Raw genomic sequence first — 13,024 nt, forward strand, 5'->3', positions numbered from 1 at the left:
CTTGAAACAAAATACTTTTATAACACCCAACTCAGTGGTCAGGGGGAGAGTGACAGTATAGACACTCTGAGCTGGTTAATCCAAATTCCCTCATCTGAAGAAGTCACAACAGAAAACTATCACAGTACTGCGAGTCCTTCAAACACAGACACACAATCCGCGGAGCACAGTACCACTGAAGAAAGTCCATCCAACATGATGCCTGAGGTAAGAAATACTGAGAACCCTGAAAGTCCTACGTCTTATAACTATGAGACAACAGGGGAAAACATAGAACCGATAAATACAGAACATGTTGACCTAAATGTTGAGCAGGTTGAAAATCAGGTTGAAAATGAGTCAGTAGTGGTTGAACATGTTGAACCACCAGGTGCATCAGAGACAACCGGAAGATACTCTCTTCCGCCTAGAGCCAATAGAGGGGTTCCTCCAAAACGGTACTCCCCAGAGAGGGAGACCAGAAATTCAAGATATCCTGTAGCTAATATGGTCAACGGGAACTTATCTAACAGTGTGAAAGCGTTTGTTACTTCCCTATACACTGAACAAATACCTAATTCCGTAAAGGAAGCTCAAGGTAAGAAGAACTGGGAAGAAGCAATGGAAGTGGAGATATGTGCTCTCATGAAAAACAACACATGGGAGAAGTGCATTCTTCCTAAAGGAAAGAAAACAGTTGGATGCAGGTGGGTGTATTCGATTAAATATAAACCAGATGGTTCCATTGGGCGATACAAAGCTCGGCTTGTAGCCAAGGGTTACACTCAGACGTATGGGATCGATTACTCTGAGACTTTTTCTCCGGTTGCAAAAATGGATACCATTAGAGTTCTCTTCTCCGTAGCAGCCAATAAGGAGTGGCCTCTCCACCAGTTTGATGTTACAAACGCCTTTCTCCATGGAGACCTAACAGAAGAAGTCTACATGGAAGCACCTCCAGGTTTTTCAGGGGGTTTTAAAGAAGGGGAAGTTTGTCGGTTGAAAAAATCTCTTTATGGGCTAAAACAGTCTCCTCGGGCATGGTTTGGGAAGTTCACGTTGGCCATGAAAGAGTATGGGTATAACCAAAGTAACGCTGATCATACTTTGTTCCTCAAGAGAAGAAACGGCCTTGTAACTTGCTTGATCATATATGTAGACGACATGATTATTACCGGAGATGATACAGAAGAAATAGCACGGCTGAAAAGGAATCTGTTTTCAAAGTTTGAAATGAAAGACCTTGGGAATCTTAAGTATTTCCTCGGAATAGAAGTTCTCAGGTCTAAACAGGGGATTTTCATCTGCCAAAAGAAGTATGTCCTTGATCTCCTAGCAGAAACTGGGTTGATTGATTGTAAACCAGCAAATACTCCAATGGTAGTGAATCACAATCTTCACATGGAACTCAATGGAGAATTTTCATGCGTGTGTAGTGTAATATTATTTTGATGAGTATTTAAGCCCTTTTTACACTTTTAGCCAAGTTTTAAATTTATAAAACACGATATTCACTAACACTAAACACACATATGGGCAAGTGCACCCATCGTGGACGTAGTATAGTATTGGTAAGATACCGAGGTCGTCCAAGGACACAAGAGCTTTTAATACCGGTTTATCCTCAACGTCTAATCAAATCAAAAAGTTAGAAAAATGTTTTAAACTAAGAAAAATAAAAACTAACTAAAATGCTGAAAATAAAAATAAAATAAAAACAGATAGACAAGATGAATCACTTGGTTCCGACACGTGTATTAGTATAACCTTTGATTATTTTCGCACTTTTGCACTTGTTTAAGAGATTATCTTAGTTATTGTAGTAGGCCCCTCTTTTGAAGGCGACGTTACCCTCAACCCAGTAGTTTGAGTCAGCAAGGATACAATCCTAAAGGGTCAGATTATTGAAAGATAATGAATTAAGTTATTAATGCAAATTATGGTAGGCCCCGCTTCTGGCGGTGACGTTACCCTCGGCTAAGTAGTCTGAGTCAGCAGGGATACAGTCATAAATAGCCGGGTTATAGTATTAATAGTAGTTAACTTATGAGGGGATCAAAGAGTTTGGATCCCCGCCATCCAATACCTATGGGCATTGAAGGAGATCCTACTAAATTTGACCCAGGTCCCAAGCAGGACCTCTAAACGCTGAACAAGGGCAAGACCCTTACCAAACCGTTCCCTTAACCCCCGACCAGGTAGCCAACATACCTCCATATAGACCGTGGAGATATGAATGGTGAAAATCTTTTATTTTATATAGACAGTAAAATAACGCCAAGACACCACGGACAAACGATAAGGAAAGATCACCTTCAACATAAGTAACTAGTTATTAAAGTCATTAATACAAAACCAAATAAAAAGTGCAAAAGATTAAAAATAAAAAGTATTATACTAAACACTTGTCTTCACCAAGTGATGTAAGAGACTTAGGCAAACATGGCCTTGATTGTCAAGAACTCTTACGATCAATCTTGGATCCCGAGACGACTCACACACTCTATGATGGACAATGGATGATGGTGGTGGATGATGGTGTTATGGTGGTGGTGGGTGGTGGATGAAGTGTGAGAGAGGTGGTGTGCCAAGGGATGAGAGAGAATGAAGCCAAGCTCCTCTATTTATAGGCTGAACAGAAGGCTGGACACGGCCCCGTGTCCGCTGGACACGGCCCCGTGCCCGCCTGACACTCTCTCTCCTCATTAATTGTAATTGCGAATTACAATTAATGCGCCTGCTGTACTTTCACCACGCCCCCGTGCTCGCTGGACACGGCCCCGTGGTGGGCAATGGAAGCTTCTACTGGTTTGTCTTTTCTGCTGCTTCCTGGGCACGCCCCCGTGTTCGCTGGACACGGGGCGTGTTCAGACTCTGTTTCTTCCTTTTTGCTTTGGGAGGTGCCGTTGAGGGTCCGGGCAGTCTACTTTTGTTCCTTTTCTTGTATTTATGGTAGAATTAGTGGTCTTTTTGTTTCTTTTGTGATTTTGAGCTCATTTCATCCTGAAAATACAAAAGGAAGACAAAAACACTCTTTTTCCAACATTATTACTTAAAAAGGGTTAGTTTTATGCCTTAATTGATGTGTTTTATATGTTGCATTTTACACACATCAAATACCCCCACACTTGAACTTTTGCTTGTCCTCAAGCAAAACTCTTTAAATGTGGCTTACACTCCCAAATGGAATAGGTAGAAGAGAAGTTTTTAGTTTGTCCTAGAGTATCGGGAATCCAAGGTTTTTATAGGCTTTATTTTTATTTATTTACAATCCTATTCGTTATGATTTATTTTGAACTTTTCATAAGATAAACTACTTAGTTGGGCATAACATGCTTTATTAAAATTCCATTTATATACAAGTTCACATACCTCACAGGAGATCACTCAACACTCGGCCGAAGGTGTATATTTTAGTGAATCACTCGAGAGCGGCACGGAACTTACGTATTTCCATAGGCTTGCCAAGCAATCAATCCTCCTCCTTTTTAACTTTTTACCTTTGTAAATATCAAGAGGACTTTTTGGGTGAAGGCTTGGGTTTAAAGGTGGGTGGTTGGTTAGTGGTTAGTAAAAAGGCGAAAATCGTAGCAAGCGTCGGTTTTCGTAAAATACCTTGTTTTTAGTGACTTATTATTTTTGAAGTATTTCTCCAAACAAGCTTTTTATAGCTTTTGTTTGTTTTTTTTTTGTTTTTTTTTTTTTTTTTTTGACTTCATCATCATTATTTTTGTTTTTTTTTTTTTTTGATGTCACATGAAAGGGCAAGTTGACGAAAAACCGAGCTTGTTACTAAAATAAAGGGTGAAAAAATGAAAAAAGTTTTTGGTGGGTAAAAATGGTTTTTTGGGGTAATGAAATGAAAGGTTTAGGCTCAAAAGGGGTTTTCTAGGGGATTTTGGGTAGGTAAAAAAAATGAAAAATAATGGTTTTAAAAGAAAAATGGTTAGTCCTAATGCCTCCATCATTTACTTACTTGGGTTTAAGTTGGTAAGGACCGGGAATGTATCGTCGTGGCAAGTTCTAGAGTTGTAAGGACCGAGCGGCTATTCACACAAGAAACGAAAAATGAGCATTTAATCTAAATATGTGTATTTTTATGCTCAATAAAGGCTCAAAACTCACTTTTGTGGGAATGGGTTTTTAAATGTGACCAAGCATATATAATCGAATTTTAAACTAGACTTGTTATGCCGTTTCATAATTTTCTTATGTTGGTTCCTTTTTTATCACGACGCTATCGGTTGTAAACTTGTAAAAATATAACCTTTTTAGAACTTGTTCTTCCCAACTTAAACTAAGACAAGTAAATAAAAAATGAAAAAGTTTTTGAAAAAATTTGGGGTGTTTAGCGGTTCCAATAGAGTTTTGTGTAAGGCTTGTGTTTAGGATTTTGCAAAATTTCAAGGTTTTAGCATCCCCCCCACACTTAAATTACACATTGTCCTCAATGTGTCCAAAAACAATATTTTTGGTTGATTAAAATGTATAAAAGTGTGTTAAAATGCAAATATTTATGTTACTGGCACTCTGGACACGGCCCCGTGTTCACCGGGCACGGCCCCGTGGTCAAGTGCCAGTAACAAAAATTTCAGAATTGAAACAGAAGCCTGGACACGGGGGCGTGTCCGCTGAACACGGCCCGTGTCCAGTTACCTGAACTGGGTGATTTTTCTGCAGGGGCTCAGCACGGGGCCGTGTTGGTTGGGCACGGCCCGTGTTGAGCCTCCTGTGATGGAGATTTTTGTCGGGTTGCTCTGTTCTTCATGCATGGTTCCATTTTTTCTCGTTCCCTTTTTCATCCATTACCACCATGAGTGTGTTTTATTCTGCAAAAATTAAAAGATTAAACTAAACTAAACTAAGGATAGATCCGCGGAATGCCTCCGTGGTGCGCCACGTTTATAAGGGTCCTTGGCTAGACCCGATTTCTGGTTATATCTCTTCTGAGTGGAGTGCCTTGCTTCCCAAGTTACACCGTCGGAGAGCGGCATCCAAGCTTGAATCAATAACCTTCATGTAATTGACTGGGTCGTCGTCCTCTATTTTCTTCCCAACTCCGAACTTCACCTCATCGTCCCCATACCTCAAAGTCAGTGTCCTTTCATTCATGTCTACCACTGCTTGTGCTGTGGCAAGGAAGGGTCTCCCTAGGATAAGGGGGACCTCGGTGTCTTCCTCCATGTCGAGTATGACAAAGTCAACGGGATAAACGAATTTGCTTACCCTTACCAAGACATTTTTGATGACACCTTGTGGGAATTTGACAGATCGATCAGCGAGTTGTATGCTTATTTTTGTAGGGCTCGTGGTTCCCAAGCCAAGCCTTTTGAACATTGATGAGGGCATGAGGTTAATGCTAGCCCCTAAGTCGGCCAAGGCATTGCGAACGGGTGATTCCCCTATTGAACATGGAATCGTGAAACTTCCGGGATCGATTTTCTTTTGGGGTAGTTTATTGAGTACGAGGGCAGAGCAGTCTTCGCCTAAATTAACTAATTGCAAATTTTCAATTTTCTTTTTATGTGTAAGGAAGTCCCTCATAAATTTAGAGTATTTGGGCATTTGGGTTAGGACTTCGATAAAAGGAATATTGACATGCAATTGTTTTAACAAACTTTCGAATTTTGCGAATTGCTCATTGGTTTTTTGACGAATTAACCTACCGGGGTATGGAACTCGAGGAGCCTTGGTAGGTTCTGGTGATGGGGGAGAGTTCTTTTCCTGCAGATGTGTTGGCATTGTTTCTTCCGTTGGTTGAGGTACTTCTGCAGGCCCTACGGTGCGGTTTCGTAGTGTGATGAGGTGAACTTGCGCCTTTGGGTTTGTTTCGGTATTGCTAGGTAATGCGCCTTGCGGTCTCTCGGAAAAATTTTGTGCTAGTTGATTTATTTGTTTTTCTATGTTTTGAATGCTAGCTTGTTGATTCCTAAAATTAGATTCTAATTGTAGAAATCTTTCCGAGTTTTTCTTATCAGTGTCGGAGACGAGGCGAGATATAGTATCTTCGAGCCTTTCTCGTCCACCTTGTTGTTGAGTGAAATTTTGTGACTCATTTCTTGATTGCTGAAAGTTTGTTCGTTGGGTTTGTTGGTTACTACTATTGCCGGTTTCCCTCCAACCAAGGTTTGGGTGGTTTCGCCATCCTTGGTTGTAAGTTCCCGTTGGAGGACCCGACGGCCTAGGTCTATTATCAATGTAGTTTACCATTTCTTGTTGATCGTCCGTTTCTTTCATGCAACTCCAATTTTCATGTGACCCACCACACCCTTCACAAGCCATAACCGAGACTGTTTTTGTCATTTCTAGTTTTTTTATTTTTGAAGAAAGGGCCTCGATTTGGGCTTGTAAAGAGGTGCTTTCGTCGACCTTATGGGCGCCCGGGGCGATAGACTTATTTCCCCGGGGAGTGTGCCATTGAAAATTGGTTTGAGCAATTTCCTCAATTTGATAATATATTTCGTGTGGGCGTCGATTACCTAAAAGTCCCCCGGAGCTAGAATCAAGTGTCTGCCTAGTGTGTGGCAACAATCCATTGTAGAAAGTGGATACTTGTTGCCATATTGCGAGGCCATGATAGGGACACTTGCGTAATAGCTCCTTGAACCTTTCCCATGTTTCATATAAGGATTCCCCGTCCTCTTGTGAGTATGTATTAATTTCAGCCATTAATTTAGCAGTTTTAGAAGGAGGGAAATACTTATATAGAAACTTTTGGGCTAGTTCATCCCAGGTGTTTACCGATCCAGCTGGGAGGGTGTTGAGCTAAGCTTTCGCTCGGTCTTTTAGTGAGAACGGAAACATACGGAGGCGTATGGCGTCGTTTGATGCTCCATTGATCCGAAAGGTATCACATATTTCTAAGAAATTAGTTATATGTAGATGAGGATCCTCGTCCGCAAGCCCGTGGAAGGTTGCGGAGTTTTGGAGCATTTGTATCAAATGCGGTCGGAGCTCGAAGTTATTGGCTTCGACATTCGGAGCATTGATAGCGGCGCCTAGATTACCTACGGTGGGCCGTAGATAATCCATAAGGGTACGTTGGTCCGCCATTGGGGGTGGATCACCCGAAACCTTCTCTTGGTTTTTGGCTTTTAACCTTTTTCTGAGAAAGCGTTCGGGTTCTTCTAGCGGTTCTTTTATGTCTTTATTGGAACTGGAGCTCATACACTATGTGAGGATGGTGTCGGGTTCCAAGTCCTGCAATAAAAACAAAAAGGAATGTCGGTCAGAAGGTTCACCACGGCCCCGTGTTGAGCGAACACGGCCCCGTGGTCGGAAATACAGTGATTGTTTTCCAGATCCCAGTTACTGGAGGTTGGACACGGCCCCGTGTTGCACCGGCACGGCCCCGTGGTCAGCCTTTTGTAACTTGAAAAACAAAAACTACCAGTAACTTTGCTGAGCACGGCCCGTGTCCGACCAGGCACGGCCCCGTGCTGAGCTCTGCAGAAGCTAAAAAATAAAAAAAAATCCTAAAAAATTAAAGAAAAATAAAAATATGATTAGGCCGTTGATTCCTAACTTTCTTAAAATCCTTGTGTCCCCGGCAGCGGCGCCAAAAACTTGATGCGTGTGTAGTGTAATATTATTTTGATGAGTATTTAAGCCCTTTTTACACTTTTAGCCAAGTTTTAAATTTATAAAACACGATATTCACTAACACTAAACACACATATGGGCAAGTGCACCCATCGTGGACGTAGTATAGTGTTGGTAAGATACCGAGGTCGTCCAAGGACACAAGAGCTTTTAATACCGGTTTATCCTCAACGTCTAATCAAATCAAAAAGTTAGAAAAATGTTTTAAACTAAGAAAAATAAAAACTAATTAAAATGCTGAAAATAAAAATAAAATAAAAACAGATAGACAAGATGAATCACTTGGTTCCGACACGTGTATTAGTATAACCTTTGATTATTTTCGCACTTTTGCACTTGTTTAAGAGATTATCTTAGTTATTGTAGTAGACCCCTCTTTTGAAGGCGACGTTACCCTCAACCCAGTAGTTTGAGTCAGCAAGGATACAATCCTAAAGGGTCGGATTATTGAAAGATAATGAATTAAGTTATTAATGCAAATTATGGTAGGCCCCGCTTCTGGCGGTGACGTTACCCTCGGCTAAGTAGTCTGAGTCAGCAGGGATACAGTCCTAAATAGCCGGGTTATAGTATTAATAGTAGTTAACTTATGAGGGGATCAAAGAGTTTGGATCCCCGCCATAATACCTATGGGCATTGAAGGAGATCCTACTAAATTTGACCCAGGTCCCAAGCAGGACCTCTAAACGCTGAACAAGGGCAAGACCCTTACCAAACCGTTCCCTTAACCCCCGACCAGGTAGCCAACATACCTCCATATAGACCGTGGAGATATGAATGGTGAAAATCTTTTATTTTATATAGACAGTAAAATAACGCCAAGACACCACGGACAAACGATAAGGAAAGATCACCTTCAACATAAGTAACTAGTTATTAAAGTCATTAATACAAAACCAAATAAAAAGTGCAAAAGATTAAAAATAAAAAGTATTATACTAAACACTTGTCTTCACCAAGTGATGTAAGAGACTTAGGCAAACATGGCCTTGATTGTCAAGAACTCTTACGATCAATCTTGGATCCCGAGACGACTCACACACTCTATGATGGACAATGGATGATGGTGGTGGATGATGGTGTTATGGTGGTGGTGGGTGGTGGATGAAGTGTGAGAGAGGTGGTGTGCCAAGGGATGAGAGAGAATGAAGCCAAGCTCCTCTATTTATAGGCTGAACAGAAGGCTGGACACGGCCCCGTGTCCGCTGGACACGGCCCCGTGCCCGCCTGACACTCTCTCTCCTCATTAATTGTAATTGCGAATTACAATTAATGCGCCTGCTGTACTTTCACCACGCCCCCGTGCTCGCTGGACACGGCCCCGTGGTGGGCAATGGAAGCTTCTACTGGTTTGTCTTTTCTGCTGCTTCCTGGGCACGCCCCCCGTGTTCGCTGGACACGGGGCGTGTTCAGACTCTGTTTCTTCCTTTTTGCTTTGGGAGGTGCCGTTGAGGGTCCGGGCAGTCTACTTTTGTTCCTTTTCTTGTATTTATGGTAGAATTAGTGGTCTTTTTGCTTCTTTTGTGATTTTGAGCTCATTTCATCCTGAAAATACAAAAGGAAGACAAAAACACTCTTTTTCCAACATTATTACTTAAAAAGGGTTAGTTTTATGCCTTAATTGATGTGTTTTATATGTTGCATTTTACACACATCAAATACCCCCACACTTGAACTTTTGCTTGTCCTCAAGCAAAACTCTTTAAATGTGGCTTACACTCCCAAATGGAATAGGTAGAAGAGAAGTTTTTAGTTTGTCCTAGAGTATCGGGAATCCAAGGTTTTTATAGGCTTTATTTTTATTTATTTACAATCCTATTCGTTATGATTTATTTTGAACTTTTCATAAGATAAACTACTTAGTTGGGCATAACATGCTTTATTAAAATTCCATTTATATACAAGTTCACATACCTCACAGGAGATCACTCAACACTCGGCCGAAGGTGTATATTTTAGTGAATCACTCGAGAGCGGCACGGAACTTACGTATTTCCATAGGCTTGCCAAGCAATCAATCCTCCTCCTTTTTAACTTTTTACCTTTGTAAATATCAAGAGGACTTTTTGGGTGAAGGCTTGGGTTTAAAGGTGGGTGGTTGGTTAGTGGTTAGTAAAAAGGCGAAAATCGTAGCAAGCGTCGGTTTTCGTAAAATACCATGTTTTTAGTGACTTATTATTTTTGAAGTATTTCTCCAAACAAGCTTTTTATAGCTTTTGTTTGTTTTTTTTTTGTTTTTTTTTTTTTTTTTTGACTTCATCATCATTATTTTTGTTTTTTTTTTTTTTTGATGTCACATGAAAGGGCAAGTTGACGAAAAACCGAGCTTGTTACTAAAATAAAGGGTGAAAAAATGAAAAAAGTTTTTGGTGGGTAAAAATGGTTTTTTGGGGTAATGAAATGAAAGGTTTAGGCTCAAAAGGGGTTTTCTAGGGGATTTTGGGTAGGTAAAAAAAATGAAAAATAATGGTTTTAAAAGAAAAATGGTTAGTCCTAATGCCTCCATCATTTACTTACTTGGGTTTAAGTTGGTAAGGACCGGGAATGTATCGTCGTGGCAAGTTCTAGAGTTGTAAGGACCGAGCGGCTATTCACACAAGAAACGAAAAATGAGCATTTAATCTAAATATGTGTATTTTTATGCTCAATAAAGGCTCAAAACTCACTTTTGTGGGAATGGGTTTTTAAATGTGACCAAGCATATATAATCGAATTTTAAACTAGACTTGTTATGCCGTTTCATAATTTTCTTATGTTGGTTCCTTTTTTATCACGACGCTATCGGTTGTAAACTTGTAAAAATATAACCTTTTTAGAACTTGTTCTTCCCAACTTAAACTAAGACAAGTAAATAAAAAATGAAAAAGTTTTTGAAAAAATTTGGGGTGTTTAGCGGTTCCAATAGAGTTTTGTGTAAGGCTTGTGTTTAGGATTTTGCAAAATTTCAAGGTTTTAGCATCCCCCCCACACTTAAATTACACATTGTCCTCAATGTGTCCAAAAACAATATTTTTGGTTGATTAAAATGTATAAAAGTGTGTTAAAATGCAAATATTTATGTTACTGGCACTCTGGACACGGCCCCGTGTTCACCGGGCACGGCCCCGTGGTCAAGTGCCAGTAACAAAAATTTCAGAATTGAAACAGAAGCCTGGACACGGGGGCGTGTCCGCTGAACACGGCCCGTGTCCAGTTACCTGAACTGGGTGATTTTTCTGCAGGGGCTCAGCACGGGGCCGTGTTGGTTGGGCACGGCCCGTGTTGAGCCTCCTGTGATGGAGATTTTTGTCGGGTTGCTCTGTTCTTCATGCATGGTTCCATTTTTTCTCGTTCCCTTTTTCATCCATTACCACCATGAGTGTGTTTTATTCTGCAAAAATTAAAAGATTAAACTAAACTAAACTAAGGATAGATCCGCGGAATGCCTCCGTGGTGCGCCACGTTTATAAGGGTCCTTGGCTAGACCCGATTTCTGGTTATATCTCTTCTGAGTGGAGTGCCTTGCTTCCCAAGTTACACCGTCGGAGAGCGGCATCCAAGCTTGAATCAATAACCTTCATGTAATTGACTGGGTCGTCGTCCTCTATTTTCTTCCCAACTCCGAACTTCACCTCATCGTCCCCATACCTCAAAGTCAGTGTCCTTTCATTCATGTCTACCACTGCTTGTGCTGTGGCAAGGAAGGGTCTCCCTAGGATAAGGGGGACCTCGGTGTCTTCCTCCATGTCGAGTATGACAAAGTCAACGGGATAAACGAATTTGCTTACCCTTACCAAGACATTTTTGATGACACCTTGTGGGAATTTGACAGATCGATCAGCGAGTTGTATGCTTATTTTTGTAGGGCTCGTGGTTCCCAAGCCAAGCCTTTTGAACATTGATGAGGGCATGAGGTTAATGCTAGCCCCTAAGTCGGCCAAGGCATTGCGAACGGGTGATTCCCCTATTGAACATGGAATCGTGAAACTTCCGGGATCGATTTTCTTTTGGGGTAGTTTATTGAGTACGAGGGCAGAGCAGTCTTCGCCTAAATTAACTAATTGCAAATTTTCAATTTTCTTTTTATGTGTAAGGAAGTCCCTCATAAATTTAGAGTATTTGGGCATTTGGGTTAGGACTTCGATAAAAGGAATATTGACATGCAATTGTTTTAACAAACTTTCGAATTTTGCGAATTGCTCATTGGTTTTTTGACGAATTAACCTACCGGGGTATGGAACTCGAGGAGCCTTGGTAGGTTCTGGTGATGGGGGAGAGTTCTTTTCCTGCAGATGTGTTGGCATTGTTTCTTCCGTTGGTTGAGGTACTTCTGCAGGCCCTACGGTGCGGTTTCGTAGTGTGATGAGGTGAACTTGCGCCTTTGGGTTTGTTTCGGTATTGCTAGGTAATGCGCCTTGCGGTCTCTCGGAAAAATTTTGTGCTAGTTGATTTATTTGTTTTTCTATGTTTTGAATGCTAGCTTGTTGATTCCTAAAATTAGATTCTAATTGTAGAAATCTTTCCGAGTTTTTCTTATCAGTGTCGGAGACGAGGCGAGATATAGTATCTTCGAGCCTTTCTCGTCCACCTTGTTGTTGAGTGAAATTTTGTGACTCATTTCTTGATTGCTGAAAGTTTGTTCGTTGGGTTTGTTGGTTACTACTATTGCCGGTTTCCCTCCAACCAAGGTTTGGGTGGTTTCGCCATCCTTGGTTGTAAGTTCCCGTTGGAGGACCCGACGGCCTAGGTCTATTATCAATGTAGTTTACCATTTCTTGTTGATCGTCCGTTTCTTTCATGCAACTCCAATTTTCATGTGACCCACCACACCCTTCACAAGCCATAACCGAGACTGTTTTTGTCATTTCTAGTTTTTTTATTTTTGAAGAAAGGGCCTCGATTTGGGCTTGTAAAGAGGTGCTTTCGTCGACCTTATGGGCGCCCGGGGCGATAGACTTATTTCCCCGGGGAGTGTGCCATTGAAAATTGGTTTGAGCAATTTCCTCAATTTGATAATATATTTCGTGTGGGCGTCGATTACCTAAAAGTCCCCCGGAGCTAGAATCAAGTGTCTGCCTAGTGTGTGGCAACAATCCATTGTAGAAAGTGGATACTTGTTGCCATATTGCGAGGCCATGATAGGGACACTTGCGTAATAGCTCCTTGAACCTTTCCCATGTTTCATATAAGGATTCCCCGTCCTCTTGTGAGTATGTATTAATTTCAGCCATTAATTTAGCAGTTTTAGAAGGAGGGAAATACTTATATAGAAACTTTTGGGCTAGTTCATCCCAGGTGTTTACCGATCCAGCTGGGAGGGTGTTGAGCTAAGCTTTCGCTCGGTCTTTTAGTGAGAACGGAAACATACGGAGGCGTATGGCGTCGTTTGATGCTCCATTGATCCGAAAGGTATCACATATTTCTAAGAAATTAGTTATATGTAGATGAGGATCCTCGTCCGCAA

General features: G+C 41.1%; 2 non-coding genes across 2 annotated transcripts; both read left to right on the plus strand.

Annotated features, from left to right (window-relative positions):
• Positions 1-6,547: 6,547 nt before the first annotated feature.
• LOC118479996 lies at positions 6,548-6,654 on the plus strand. Its single transcript, XR_004861636.1, has one exon. It is a non-coding gene; the product is annotated as a small nucleolar RNA R71 (small nucleolar RNA).
• Positions 6,655-12,690: 6,036 nt separating this feature from the next.
• Positions 12,691-12,797, plus strand: LOC118479997. The gene has a single exon (XR_004861637.1). It is a non-coding gene; the product is annotated as a small nucleolar RNA R71 (small nucleolar RNA).
• Positions 12,798-13,024: the final 227 nt, after the last annotated feature.

This window comes from Helianthus annuus, chromosome 6 (genome assembly GCF_002127325.2).
Source record: "Helianthus annuus cultivar XRQ/B chromosome 6, HanXRQr2.0-SUNRISE, whole genome shotgun sequence".
NCBI lineage: Eukaryota > Viridiplantae > Streptophyta > Magnoliopsida > Asterales > Asteraceae > Helianthus > Helianthus annuus.